The 14,147-nt window shown below is 57.3% G+C and overlaps 1 long non-coding RNA gene across 1 annotated transcript; it reads right to left on the reverse strand.

The window, feature by feature from the left end:
- Positions 1-5,975: 5,975 nt before the first annotated feature.
- LOC110124996 (uncharacterized) lies at positions 5,976-12,004 on the reverse strand. The gene is made up of 3 exons (XR_011490317.1): positions 11,256-12,004; positions 10,415-10,623; positions 5,976-9,231 (listed from the first exon to the last, which is right to left on the reverse strand). It is a non-coding gene; the product is annotated as an uncharacterized lncRNA (long non-coding RNA).
- Between the last annotated feature and the right edge of the window lie 2,143 nt (positions 12,005-14,147).

Raw genomic sequence — 14,147 nt, forward strand, 5'->3', positions numbered from 1 at the left:
TCTGTGAGCTCCCTATGGTGCCCACGATGTGGGTTCTGAGCCAGGGCGACATTGTCCCCAGTTCACAGCAGAGCATTCCTAGTGTGACCCAGCTGACCCAGGGACCCTGACAAGGACGCACTGGGAATTGGGTGGGGGTGGGCTGGCCGTAACCTCCCTCCCTCCCATTCTGCCCCTGCAGTGGCTGGCCAACGTTACTGAGCAGAGCAAGGACTGGGGCTCCCCCAGGTACCTCTTCGTGGAGCCCTCAATCTTGCCCCCATCTGTTCCCCACGATTAGAGCCCCCTCCTCCCTTGGTGGCAAGGCTGAGAAAGTCACGGGTCCTGGGCCCAGCCTGTGTCCCGCACTGAACCGGGATGGGAGGGGACGCGGGTTCACAATCTTAAAGGGAGTGTGGCCCCAGGTTCCTTCCCCCGCCCGCCTCTCCGTGCTCCTTGACTAAAGTCCATCCAGGAAAGACCGGGGCACAGATCTGGGGTTTGCTGCCCCCTGGTGTCTCCTGGCCTGGTCCTGCCGCCTGGCGTTTTCCAGAAGGGAAGGGGCTCCGAGTTCCCTCGCTTCTCAGCAGAGGTGGAGGTGGAGGGTCCCTGGGCCCAAGCCTGCCCCAGGCCCGGTGCGGACGGACAGCCAGAGGCCGCCCCCGCCTGGGCGGGACTTCAGTCAAGCTCTGGAAAAGGGGTGAGGCTATGCGGAGAGCAAGCGGGAGTCAGAGAAGGTGGTCAGCGGGCAGAGGTGGTGACCACAGCAGCGGGCAGCAGCCTTGTGGATGGCACTGCTGCCTCTATGCCTGGAGTGGCTCCAGATGGTGGGGTTGTAAGCCATCCCCCACCCCTATGAAGGTTTCCATCTCTGAGCCCCCTGCTCCACACTCAGGGCTCCAGTTATTCCCCCTACCAGCAGGTCACTCCTCTGAGGGAGGGGGCAGCCACCGATGGGCCATCCCTCTGCCCCATTCCCCAGCATCCAGTAGGTGTTTAATAAATGTGGGTTACACAGAGCTTGGCTTCCTGGAGGCCTGAAGAGCCTGGACTCAGTGTAAGGCCCGCTGGCTCAGAGCCCTCCAGTTCCCCTATCAAAGGCGGGCAGAGACCCTCAGCTGTGCAGCGGGTGACTGCCTGGTCCCTGGGCCCTGGAGGGCCCCCCTCCCCGCCAGCCTATCTGGGGACCTTGGCTCAGGGGCGGGGCTGGGGCCGTGGACACGGTCCTCTGCTTCCGGGTCAATTGGGCAGTTGGTTAGCGTGGCTGGCTGGCGAATCCAGGGAGCCAATCTGTCACGTGTCAGATATCTCAGCAGCAGAATGTGGGGGATAGGTTGACCATGTCCATGTCACTGGCAGTGGAGACTCAGGGCTGACTCACAGTGCTGCTCAAAAGGGCAAGAAAGCACGAGTTGGGGGTGGGGAGCCTCTCACCAGGCTGTGGCCACACAACATTCCCCTCATGTCCCAGGTTTTCTTTGTGAAATGAAGCCTGTGACCACGTTGAAACAAAGGAGACAGGCCGGGGTGAGCATCTTTTAAATGTCCTGATAACAGTTCAGGGGAAGAATATGATCATGGTTCACATTTAAAAAGGAAACCATAACTCTTGAAGGTGGACAACACCAGCTCCCAGGCCCTGGGGCCCCACCCTCCAGCGTCACCTCCTGGAGGCAGTGGTTCCTTTTTCTGGCCAAGGAAGGAAGCTGGAGCAACACCCCGGGGTGGCATCTCAAGGTGCAGGGTCCATGGCCCACGAGCCTGGCTACCTGTTGGCCAACTCTTCCTGCGTGTAGGTGCAGACCTTTAGTTCACATGCTTCCTTATTTATATTCTTTTAGTTGAATGCTTTCTTTGGAGATAATTCACAAGGAATTGTGCAAAACAACACAGAAGGAGCTCATGCACCCTTCACCATCAGTAACACTTCACAAAACTATAGTGCAGGGGGACTTCCCTGGCTGGCCAGTGGTTAAGAATCCATGCTTTCATTGCAGGGGTGAGGGGGTGTGGGTTTGATCCCTGGTCTCGAATGCTGCATGGCACGGTCAGGGGTGGGGAGACCAACTATAGTACAGGGATCAGACTGGGGGTGCTGATTGGGTCCAGATATAGAACATTCCAAAACTGTGCGAGGATCACTCCTGCTTTCTTTGCAAACAAAACGTTGTTGAATCATTAATTTCAGATTGTGATAAAACATACATACATACTACAAGTTACCACCTTAGCCGTCTCTAAGTGTGTAATTCTGCAACCTTAAGGATATAAATATTGCTGTTCAGCCATCAGGACTATCCGTCTCCAGAACTTTTTCATCATCTCCATAGAAAGTCTGTCCCCATTAAGCACTCACTCCCCTTTCCCCTCTTCACCTGCTATCTCTGTGGACTTGGCTGCTCTAGACGCTCATGTGACTGGAGTCATTCGGTGCTTGTCCCTTGACGTCAGCTTGTCACGTAGCATCATGTCCTCAAGGTTCATCCACACTGTGGCAGGTGCCAGAGCTTTATCCCTTCTTCTGGATGAATAACCCTCCCTTGTATGGGGGTGCCATTCTTCTGTGGCTGGACTCCCGGGTGTCTTCCACCTTTTGGTGACAAAGGTGACTAACTCTGCTGTGCCACGTGAGTGTACAGAGTGCTGGACATGGCCCCTGGGGGCAGGACTAGACCTGATTCATTTCTGAATCCCACAGTCCAGGGCTGACTAGTGGGGGCCCATTGTGGAGGGTAGGAAGTGGGGGGTGCAGCAGGCAAGGAATACCTGGCAAGACTTCCTTCTGGGGACAGTATGGGGCCCCCAGGGCTGTCCTGGTCACCTGGCCTTGACCAGCAGTGAATGTTAATCCATATCCTCATCAGCTTTTTTCTCTTAAAAGTGAAAATGCAGTTCCAAAAACTCACAGCCCGCAGAAGAGGATAGAGGAGAAAGTGGAGGTTGTCTGTGGCAGCCCTTCCTCCTCCCCCCACACTCCTATCCCTCCATCCCCCATCCCCAGATCCAGAAGCTTTATCAGGCAAAGGGGCCCATGGTGGGTGCCTTCCCTAAAAAACGGTGTCCCCACACAGGGGGATTTGGTGAGGAGTTTTACAACAGTGGTTCAGGGGTGGGATTGCTAATAAGGATCAGGGTGCGGGCAGGGCCTGCACTCCTTTAATCTGGCATCAGTTGCTCTCCTCCATTGTCCCCTTCCTTCCCTGATTAGCAACTGTCTGAAACTGCTCTTTGGAACTCAGGGAAGGTCATGGAAGCTGGAATCTATTCCTTACAAACAAGAAATGGTGGACACAGAAAGTCTTCCATGCCTGGGAGCCCCAGAGGCTCTGATAGGTTTCACTGTCAGGGACACGGTAAGTCGATGATGGAGCATCTCAGTACATCCTGCTGAGTGGGTGGAGCGAGGCTGGAACTGAGGCTGAGGAAGGAAGGAGCAGCAGTCAATGCATCAGCAGGGTCACTTCTGTGGCCTGACTGCAGTTGCGTTCCGTCCACGGTCCGACCTGGTCGGCGTGTCTTTGTGGGCATTGGCTGTGCTGTGATGTTCTCTCAGTGAACAGCGAGGTGGGGAAGCGGCTCTCCTCGACCTCACTGTTGCCCATCGGGTTTGTTCTGAGTCTCTGCTCCGTGCCAGGTGCTGGGGACACAGACAGCACTGAACGAGGGGGAAAGTTTGTGACCCTTGGGAATTGCATTCTGCTCCTCAACTGTTTGCCCTGAAACCCATCTACTCTGGATTCATATGTTGAAGTTCTGACCCCCAGCGTGACTGCATCTGCAGACAAGCTCTCAGGAGGTGGGTAGAAGGGAGGGGCGCTGGTCCCAGGGGACTGGCGTGCTCCTAAGAAGACAGACATGGGGGATGTGGGTGAGGACATGGCAAGAAGGCGGCCATCTGCAAGCCAAGGAGGGAGGCCTCAGGCCAACCCTGGACACCTTGATCTCAGACTTCCAGCCTCCAGACCTGTGAGAAATGAGTTTTTCTTGTTTGAGCCCTCCAGACTCAGGTACATTGCCATGGCAGCCCTCACCACTAGCCCTGCCCCCTTCCAGGGAGGCCCCAGCCCCATTCAAGCATCCCTGATCTCTGTCACTCGTGGTGACGTCCGCCTGCTCCCAGATTTCACATCAGTGCAGTCATGCAGCCTGGCTCTTCATGCAGCATAGTGACTGCAGGGTTCCTCTGATGCTGTGTGCACCAAGACTCATTGTCTTATTGCTGAGTAGGGTCCCACTGTACGAATATGCCACGCTTTATGTGTCTACTCATCTATCTGGATGGTGTGCTGCTCTTGGTTATTACTGGGAAAGCTGCTCTGGACTTCTGTAAACAAGTTCTGGACGTGTGTGCAGGCTAGGTCGCTTCAGTCGTGTCTGACTCTGCCACCCTATGGACCGTATGTCGCCCTCCAGCCTCCTCTGTCCATGGGATCCTCCAGGCAAGAATACTGGAGTGGGTTGCCATTTCCTCCTCCAAGGGATCTTCCTGACCCAGGGATTGAACAAGTGTCTCAGGTCTCCTGCATCGGCAGACGGGTTCTTTACCACTAGGAACCACCTGGGAAGCCCTCTGGTGTGGACACGTCTTCTCATTTCTCTTCCCTATTTACCCAGGAGGGGAATTGCCTGGTCCTGTGTTAGGTGTGTCTGTAAGTTCCTAACAACTTGCCAATCCGTGGTCCAAAGTGGCCGTTCCATGTTCCATTCGTCCCTGGGAGTGTTGAGATTCCCAATGGCTCTGTGTGCTCGTCAGCATTTGGTCAGATGTTAATCTTGGCCCTTCCGTTGGTTTCACTTTGCGTTTCCCTGTTGACTCATGATGTTGCACCGCTTTGCCAGTGCTCTCTATTCATCTTATTGGGTTTGAAGGATTATTCGAATCTCTGCAAATTGGATTGTCTTACTGTAACAGTTCCCTGGTGGCTCAAATGGTAAAGAACCCGCCTGCAATGCGGGAGACCTGGGTTTGATCTCTGGGTTGGGAAGATCCCCTGGAGGAGGGCATGACAACCCACTCCAGTATTCTTACCTGGAGAATCCCCATGGACAGAGGAGCCTGAAGGGCTACAGTCCTTGGGGTCGCAAAGAGTCAGACATGACTGAACGACTAAGCGCAGACCCTGTAACAGTTATATCTTTTGGCTCCAAGATATTAATGTATGTGATGTATTTTTTCCCTGCAGGTGGTTTGCCTTTGCTCCAGCCCCTCTACAGGTTGGGCCATGGCCATCAGTGTCACCACCCCCTCCAGATCTCACCAAGAGTGGACCCGGTCACACTGCTCAGCACACATCCGTCCTCACTGTACACCTTTCTCACCTTGTCCCCCGGACTCCCAGGGCTCCTGTTCATCCTTCAGAGCCCTGCCTGGCATCTGCTGCCCAGAAGTGAGCCTTCAGCGCATGAAGCTACTTTGGCTTTTTAAAAAATTTTATTTTTTAAAAAAGATTTACTTATATTTTTGGCTGTCCTGGGTCTTTGTCGCTGGGCACCGGGTTTGTCTAGTTGCAGCGAGTGGGGGCTACTCTACTTGCTGTGTGAGGGCTTTCCATTGAAGCGGTTTCTCTTGTTTTGGAGCATGGGCTCTAGGTGCCCGGGCTCAGTAATTGTAGCTCGTGGGCTCTAGAGCTCAGGCTCAATAGTTGTGGCACCTGGGGTTAGTTGCTCCACGGCACGTGGGATCTTTCCTGACCAGGGATTGAACCTGTGTCTCCTGCTTTGGCAGTGGACTTTTAACCACTAGACCACCACAGAAGCCTTACTTTGACTTTTAGACTTGGCTTCCTCACTAGACTATGAGCCCCAGGAGGCCATCCAAGGCCTTGCAACCCAATGCTTGAGTGTGGTGGTGAAGGGGTGGGGCAGGGGGAGGATGGTCCAGCCAGCAGTGCGGCTCCCCATTCAGGCTTTGACTCACTGATGCGTGTGGGTAATGTCGGAGCAGTCCAAGAGCAAGTTGGAAAAAAATTTCCAGACACAGAGCATTTCAGAAGGGAGTGAGTTTATTAAGAACAAAGAGCAGAGATAATGTGTGCACTGCAAGCACAGTGGGCTGACCTCCTGACAAACCAGGGAAAATGGACAGTTTTTGTGGGTTAATAGCCAATTGTTATAACAAAATTCTGCTGGATGGTTGGCGTTAGGTGATTGGTTAGGGAGCTACAGGGTGCTTACTGGAGTGGATCTTTGCCTAATGGGGAGTCAGGAAGCTCCTGAGTGATCATCAGGGGCTTTTGGCAACAGTTACAAAGGGGCTCAGTCAGCTTCAGAGGTGACCTTGGTTCTGGGCTCTGCTTCTGTGGCCTTGGGGGCGGGCCTCAACAGGTAAGTCCTGCTCCTTGCTGTGCCTCAATTTCCCTACCTGCCCAGCATGGGCAGGGTGAATGAAATGATCTCTGAGGATGTATCAGATGTGGGGGGGGATTCAAGATGTTGGGGTAGTCCCATCTGGAGGAACACCCCAGGAGATGGGAGGACAGTGAGGGTGTGGGAGGGAGCAGAGGAGGTGCTAGCACCCCAGACCAGGCCATAGGCCCCTGACGTACTATTGGGGTTCCAGAATGTTCTAAAGCACTCCTCAGAGTCCATCATGGCTGAGCCAAGGCTTCAGGGGGGTGCGACCTTCACTGGAAACCCCCAGGTGCCTGCAGGCAGCAGGGAGACAGTGTCTGTGTAAATAGTGGGGCAGGAGCCCAATCTGATGTACCCTCCCAGGGGGATGAGAGCTGTGTTGGTGGGCGTCTCACAGGGGCTCCCAAGCTGCTGGGTTGAATGCCCTCCACGCTGCCTCCAAGCCCTGGAGTCCGTGGGGCTGGAGGCCGGGCTGGGGGCCAGCTCTGCCTCTGAGCTCTGGGAAGCTTTGCAGAACAGGAAGGCGGTCAATCCCTGCCTCACCCTCATGACTGAAACCCTGCCGTATCCCAGGTTCTCCTCCTCAGGCTCCCCTGGAAATGGAAGTTGGTGGTGACCATGAGCACGTGGTGGCTGCTAGCCAGTTCTACCAGCAGAACTCCTGCCTGGGGAGAGCTGGGCAAAAATGGCTGACCCATGTGCCTGCAGCTTGGGGATGTGACCTTCCCGTGGAGTCCTGCCCTCCCAGTGTCCTGCTCTGTGGGAAGCGGGGCTCCTCACACCCTCCTTCTGCAGCCCAGAGGTCCCTGTCCCCAGGCCTGCTCCCTGTCCATCTAAGGACTGCTGAGGCACTGAGAAGCCTGGGTGGGGATAGCCCCAAGACCCACTGAACGGGAAGATCGGGGTTCAGGTCCGAGCACAGGTGGCCAGGATTGCGGGGGAGAGTCTGGGCGAGGCCTTTCCCTTTCTGAGCCCCATCTCCCTTTCAGCTACGTGGAGCAAAACTGTCAAGCCCAGCCCTTTTCCAGAGACAGGTGGGGGTGGACACAGTGGGGAGCCCCTGTGGTCATCAGAGATGGCTCAGTACACCCTGCTGCAGCTCACGGGTCCTCCGGTGGTCGGAGAGGAGCCACCCTCTGCAGAGCTGAGGGAAATGGGGTAAACAGCCAGAACTACAGCCTGGCAGAGGTGGGGACATGCACTGGGCATGCTGCATGGGGGCTGCTGGTGCTTCTCTGGAGGACTGGTTACCGTTTCTGCAGAGTCTGAGACTGGTAAGGGGGAAGCCAAGCTGAGCTCTTTGGTGGGCTCAGTGTTGTGGGGAGCAGCAGGTGGGCTCTCTGGGGGTCAGAGCAAGGGGAGGGGCAGATGACCTTTGGGGGTCACCTGCTTCTATAGGAACGCTAATGCATGAGGGAGGGGCCAGGAAGCGGGTTCACTGGGTGAGGCAGGGGGAGGATCTGTGATTGTGGGGGGCCTCACCTCCCCACTTATGTGCCCCTCCCCTTGTGGCTCAACCAGTAAAGAGAGTTTCTGCAATGCAGGAAACCTGGGTTCAATCTCTGGGTCGGGAAGATCTCCTGGAGAAGGGCATGGCAACCCACTTGGTATTCTTGCCTGGCAAATCCCATGGACAGAGGAGCCTGGTGGGATATAGTCCATGGGGTCGCAGAGAGTCAGACATGACTGAGTGACTAACACTCACTTTCACTCTCCCTCCTTTGGCTGGTCAGCTCCTGTCGCCCACACAGGCTGCACCCCCCCCAGCCTGACATTGGTCTCCCCACTGGTCTCTCCCCTGAGCATAGCCGCACCTGACTCTGAGCTGCTCCACCGGCAGCTGTGGGCCCAGGGGACACTGGGGAGTGGGGAGCAAGCCCTTCCTGCCTCAGGTGACCCCTGTGTGGCTTTCCAGGGCACTGTAGCCGGGGTCTGAAGGGTCCTGAAGGGACATGGAGCTCTACGAGGTAAGGTCCACACTCTGGTGCCCGGGGCCCAAGGCTGACACTGGGAGCCTGGCGAGACCCCGAGGCTCTGCCTGTCTCACCAGCCAGCCCTGTCTCCACTCCTACCTCTTGGGTGCACCCCAGTGACCCCCTCTCTCCCCAGTCCCAGCCTGGGCCATGTCCCTGTCCTGACCTCACTTGGCCTCTGTCCCCCAGAATCCAGATCTCCTGGATTGACCCACGTTGCTGATGCCCAGTCCCCCTGACCTCCGGAGAGCCAGACCCACCCTCAGCAGAAGACCCCTCTGTGGGCCCCTTCCCAACAGCTCCACTCAGGGGTCTCAGGTGACCCCACTGCAGGTAAGGGTGCTCCCTGGCCTGGCTGCACTTGGCTGGAATGTGCCTTGGGGTGGGGCCCTGTGGCTGGCGCCCATCTCCACCCCCAGCTGGCAGCCGGTCCTGGGTGATAAGCCTAGATACTCCTGCAGCCGGGTGGAGACCACCTGCTCCTGGCCAGTGTGGCTCCCCTGCCAGTCCAGCTGTCACTCCTCAGGGAGGCCCCTGACAGCCAGGCAGAACCTGCTCTGGAACTAGGACCCCCAGCGGGGCTTCTCCCAGCCCCTGGCCCAGAGCAGTCTCTCTCTTTCTGGCCGGGCCTGCTGGGCCCCAGGCCCAGTGCTGGCCTGCAGGGAGGCTGATGAGCTGTTCAGCCTGGAGGGCCTTGGGATCCCGAGGGGTGGGGTTCCCACTCTGCCACAGGGAGGCTGTGGCCTGAGCAGGGCAGTCGTACTCAGCCATTCCTGGAGTTGGTCTTGGGTCCACTGTGGCATTTCTGCAGAGCGTGGTCAGCAGCAGAGCTGCTGCCCCATTTCACAGAGATAGAGACTGAGGCCAGTGCCATCTCGCTTAGGCGCTGTACCTCCTCCTCCTGCATCGCTGTGTCCTGGTGATGACCCTGGGCAAAGAGGAGGAGATAGGGTCTGAGTGCTGCCCGAGAGCAGCCCTGGAAGGACCTCCTCTGAGGGGCTGTTTCTGGGGGTCAGCACTATGTGCTGAGGGCAGACACCCCACCCCTCCGGGTCCAGGAGCCCCTCCATTCACAGCGCCCACCAGCAGCGGCATGAAGCTCCTGACAGAGGCACAGATACGGGCACCCCCTGTGGCTCCCATTCTTTCCCCCGAGATTCTCACAGCCACACTGCACAGGGAACCTGGCCTGGGTACCTGCCAGTTCATTTTTGGCCAGAGCCTGGGGCTCAGAGTGGCCCCTGTGAGAGAATCAGGCCCCTAGAGGGCCTGACATACTTGCAGAATGATCTGACATACCCCAGCAGGCTCACTGTGGGGCCAGGAAGAGCTCAGGTGCCTTTAGGTCCCTGTGGGTGGGTTGTACCTGCGGGAAGTATCCAGGTGGCAGTGGTGGGTGGGCCCCCTTGGCCCTGTCAGCCCTGAGTGCCCTTGGACCCCTGGGTGGCAGGTACCAGGTGAAACAGCCCTGGGGGGAGTTGCCTGGTATGCTGTGTGCTCCCCGCACCCTGGGGAAGCCCACCATCCCCCCCCAATGCCTGATTGAGGGCCTGCAGTGCCCTCTGTGACCCAGGTAGGAAGCTGACCCTAACCCCGAAATCCTGCTGCCAACTGATGCATGCCCTTATTCCAGGCAGACATGCTTCACTACAGAGGGTACCACATGTGGCCACCACCAAGACCACTTCTGATAGCAGGAATGGGGATGACCATCCTGGGGCTGGCCCCACACCATCTGCAGAGCAAGCCAGAGGTCTCTGGAGCGAGGTGAGCTGGAGGGGCTGGGTACCCTGATTCCCAGGTCTCTGGCCAGCACAAGAGCAGCCTAGTCCCCTGAAACCCTCTGAAGACACAGACCCCAGATCCAAGCCTGAGGTGGCAAGCCCAGCTCCCCGTCCTGACCTGGGTCCTTGGGCCCCTGTGCCCGTCCCTCTCATTGCTCAGGCACTGAGTGGTTGGACAGGCTGTGAAAACTGCCCTCCTGGGATCTTCTCTCCTGCCAGACCCTGGAGGAGTGCCAGCCCCAGACCCAGTAGGTGGTCCTCCTGGTCTTAGCCCCATGTTCCTGGGAGGTAAGGGCCCTCCCCCAGCAGAAAGCCCACAGGCCTCACCCTGGCTGCTCCCCGTCGTGTGCCAGCATCCAGAAGATGTCACCTGCACCCTGGGCTCACACACGCATCACCCCAGCAGAGAGAGGCAGAGACAGCAGGTACTGGTTTCCTGGAGGTGGATGATGGCCCTTCCATGGAGTGGATGCAGAGGGGTGCTGATGCCCCTCCTGTGGTTCTGAGGTCAGGGCTGGGGGAGGGCTCCAGGGGTCCTGTAAGGGAGGTTCTGGAAGTGAGGACCCCTCTCCTGAAGCGGAACCCCACAGGCTGATCCCCTGGCCCCCGAGCTGACCTGGGTGCTCAGAGACTCTGGAGGGAGCCTGAGGTCACTGGGCAGCGAGGGGACTGCCACAGTTAGGGAGTCTGAGGGTCCTCTCTTCCCACCCTGCACCCCCTTCGTCTTCCCAGGTCTGTCCCTCTGTCTGTGGTGTTGGCTCCAACAGTTTCCATCCCTGACACGGTTCTCTCCACACTCCTCCTCCTCTGGGTCTGTCTCTCTCCCACTCTGGGTCTTGAGGCCTCACTCTCCTCTCTTCCTTGCCCTCTCCTTTCCCATCTCTCCTTCCTCACTCCTTCCTGTTCTCCCTCCTCCAGCTCCCTCCTCTTGTCCCCACCCCCACCTGCCACCCTCCACCCCAGCATGGGGGCCGGAAAGTCAGATAGACCTGTGTTCACACACAGAGCTGCCCACTAACCATGTCACCCAGGCCACTGCCTCTGCCTCTCTGAGCCCAGCTGTGGGGCCGGGGACCCTTGTGGGCATATGAGCCTCAAGCAATCCAGCTGCTTTATTCAGGGAAGAAAATCAGTGGATAAAGAGCTTGATGAGAAATATGATATTTACACAGTCTCAACGTGTCTCCTGGAGCAGGCTCATTGCTGGGAAGTGTCCTTGCTTCTCATGACTTCCCAGAAAGTTTGAGGAGAAACAGATTTATAGAATCTCAGATCATCTCCTTCCAAATATATCTTTTTAAAAATTAAGTAAGTTTTGGTCATGCTAGGTCTTTGTTGCTGCGCAGGCTTTCTTGGGTTGTGGTGAGCGGGGGGCTAGTCTTTGCTGCAGAGCTCAGACTTCTCATTGCAGTGGTGGCGCCTGGGCTCTAGGTGCAAGGGCTTCTGTGGTGTGGCTCCTGGGCTCTGGAGGGCGGGCTCTGTAGCAGTGGCTCACCGGCTTAGCTGCTCCACGGCACGTGGAATCTTCCTGGACCAGGGATCGAGCCTGTGTCTCCTGCATTGGCAGGCAGATTCTTTACCACTGAGCCCCTAGGGAAGTCCCAAATATATCTTTCAATAACAAACTAAGGGAATTTCCGGGCTGTCCAGTGGTTAGAACTCGGGGCTTTCACTTCTGTGGACCCTGGTTGGAGATCTAAGGGGGCGTCGGTGGCTCCGACAGTAAAGAGTCTGCCTGCAATGCAGGAGACCTGGGTTCAATCCTTGGGTTGGGAAGATCTCCTGGAAGAGGAAATGGCAACCCACCCTAATATTCTTGCCCAAAAGATCCCATGGACAGAGGAGCCTGGTAGGCTACAGTCCGTGGGGTCACAAGAGTCAGACACAACTTAGCGACTAAACCACCAGAGGAGCCTGGTGGGCTACTGTCCATGGGGTCCTAAAGAGTTGGACATGACTGAGTGACTAACGCTTTCACTTTTTCTGGGGAACGAAGATCCTGCAAACTTCGTGGCCAAAACCCAACCAACCAACAAAACAAAGAAACAAACATAAGAAAGGAGGAAATGGAGCTGAACATGGTTCTTGTTTAGAAATCCCTTCCGAATGTGATATCCCTACGAGGCTGCATTCAGGCCCACCCTGTCCAGTCCAGCCCCAGGAGGGAGGGGCCCAGAGAACTACTGGGGCTCATGGGCTGGGGGAACAGGGGGGTGTGGTGCCACGAGGGGCTGGTGGCTGCCGCCTCACAGGGCTGGCTCAGTGCTTGCGCTGCTCAGGGGTGAGGGGCGGGCTCAGGCCGCCTGTGGCTGATGAGGAGGTGGGTGGTGGTGGGGTCAAGCCCTTTGAGTAGTAGCCCCTTTCTCTGCAGGGTAGAGTCTGAAGCGAGCTCAGGAGGGGTCCCACCAGCTCCCTTTGCCTCCACACTTGGGACTGAGTGACCTGAAGCCCCCAGCAGGCATGATCCGAGATACCTCAGGCGTCCGTGTCCTGGACCCTTTGTCAGCAGGTCGGCCTCCCAGTGACCTCGGTTGCTGTGCCCTCCACAGCCCCTGCAGTGACATCCAGCAGGGCTTGCAGCTCCTGGGGAGCCGTGCCCACTTTTTATCCTGCGGGATGCATTCATTAGGGTTGGCCCAGCTCCAGCCCCCAGCTGTCTCAGGACCCCTGTTTCTAAGGGAGGAGTTGGGTCTCTCTTTCCAGGTTTGCAGGCAGGGCTCTAGACAAAGGGCCCAGGAGCACCAGAGGCCTGGGAGCTTCTGCCCATCCTAACAGCATCACCTGAGTTGGGTTGGAGGGACAGGCATTATCACCTGGAGAGAAACTCTCCCTCTGATGGGTCTCCTGTGAAACAGATACACCTGTCAGGAGGGGGCCAAGCAAAGATGGGGGCCTCTCCCCAAGAAACTGACCCTTTCAGAGACAGGTGAGGCCAGGGGGACAGGGCTGCTTGCCAGCCTGACCCCCAATGGCCCGGGCACATGAAGAGATACAGGGGCAACCCTGCCCACTTCCTCACTGCCAAACCCTGGTGCCTAGCTTGCCCCAATCTGACCATCAGGCACAGAGTAGTGGGTCAGCACTTCAGCGAGGAGGGTCCCTCCACCTTTCAAGGAGGACATTGAATGCTGTCTGGCTGGCCTGCTTGGAGACTGGAACCCAGGCGACCCAGGGTGAGGACATAGCAAGGATGTGCTGACACACCCTGAGATGACTGCCGACCTCCCTATTTTGGCTATCATTGCTGAGAATCTGCTTCTCTTCGGGTGTGCATGGGGCTTCCTAAAGGTCAGAGCTGGGTCTACACAGCCCAGATCCTGGTGTCCAGCTGGGACCTGGCGCAGACGAGGAGCCCAGGGCAGGGCAGGAAAGAGAAGGGAATAAATGAACAAACACAGCCCTGCTCACAGGACTGCTACATCTTTATCCCAGTGCCTCTCCCAGCTGCTTGCAGCCTGCCCTGTGCCCCCACTGCCCCCTCAGGGTGGACAGGAGCTTGAAGTCCATGGCAGCGAGTGGGCATCAGGGAGGCAGAGAGCTCCTTGGGCAGAGGCTTCCGCATCCTCTCCCCCCTGCCATCGAGAGACCTCACGACACGGTGGCTCTGGCTCCTCAGGAGGTCAGCATTCCCAAGGGGTAAGGAATGCTGGGGAGACTCTTGGTGTCTGCCTCCTCTGGGTCTGAGGGATGAAGCTTGGAGGGTCTCCTGGGGACCTGAGCCTGGATGGCCCACAGCTTTGCTCACCAGGTGACTTTCTGGTTTTCAGGCCTGGCCAGTGTATCATGCCAAGTGCCAGATGATAAACGCTCCAGGAGGAATGAGTCCTATGCCGTTGTGCTGTTGGTCCCAGGGCTTGCTTCCATCTCAGAAGGGCTGCTGCACCCTGGAGAGACGAGAGGTGGGGTGTGGAACTACACACGTGGCACCTGGGTGCCCAATGCCCAGAGACCCCCAAGGTACCATGGCCTCCGGGGTTGCACTCCTGGGTTCGGGAACTGTGACATTTCCTGTTGTTTCTCCTTCCCTGGTGGACAAGGGGCTCCCTGCCACTGTTAGTCT

Source organism: Odocoileus virginianus, chromosome 11 (genome assembly GCF_023699985.2).
Source record: "Odocoileus virginianus isolate 20LAN1187 ecotype Illinois chromosome 11, Ovbor_1.2, whole genome shotgun sequence".
NCBI lineage: Eukaryota > Metazoa > Chordata > Mammalia > Artiodactyla > Cervidae > Odocoileus > Odocoileus virginianus.